Source organism: Camelina sativa, unplaced genomic scaffold (assembly GCF_000633955.1).
Source record: "Camelina sativa cultivar DH55 unplaced genomic scaffold, Cs unpScaffold27967, whole genome shotgun sequence".
Taxonomy (NCBI): Eukaryota; Viridiplantae; Streptophyta; class Magnoliopsida; order Brassicales; family Brassicaceae; genus Camelina; species Camelina sativa.
Genome location: NW_010948928.1, coordinates 1 through 237, shown reverse-complemented (window position 1 = coordinate 237; position 237 = coordinate 1). Strand labels below are relative to the sequence as shown.

At 31.2% G+C, this 237-nt stretch overlaps 1 long non-coding RNA gene across 1 annotated transcript; it reads left to right on the top strand.

The window, feature by feature from the left end:
• Window positions 1-202, top strand: LOC109132146. Its single transcript, XR_002037391.1, has 2 exons — window positions 1-42; window positions 171-202. It is a non-coding gene; the product is annotated as an uncharacterized LOC109132146 (long non-coding RNA).
• Window positions 203-237: the final 35 nt, after the last annotated feature.

Here is a 237-nt window from a genome sequence, read left to right as displayed (position 1 = left end):
CCATGGCTAACGACGTGACCAAAGATCCCTCACCCAAATCTGGTAAACTTAAGTCAAAATATATATATATATATATATATAATTTCTTAACCAACTAACTAAATTTGCTTTTTATTCTTACTTTAACTCTGTTTTGTTCCTTGCTATATGTTTCATAAATTACATCGAAGATATTGTGGAGGATATTTACTTATGGAGGAGGAAGAAATTAGCCTTCTCTATACTCACAGTCTCAAC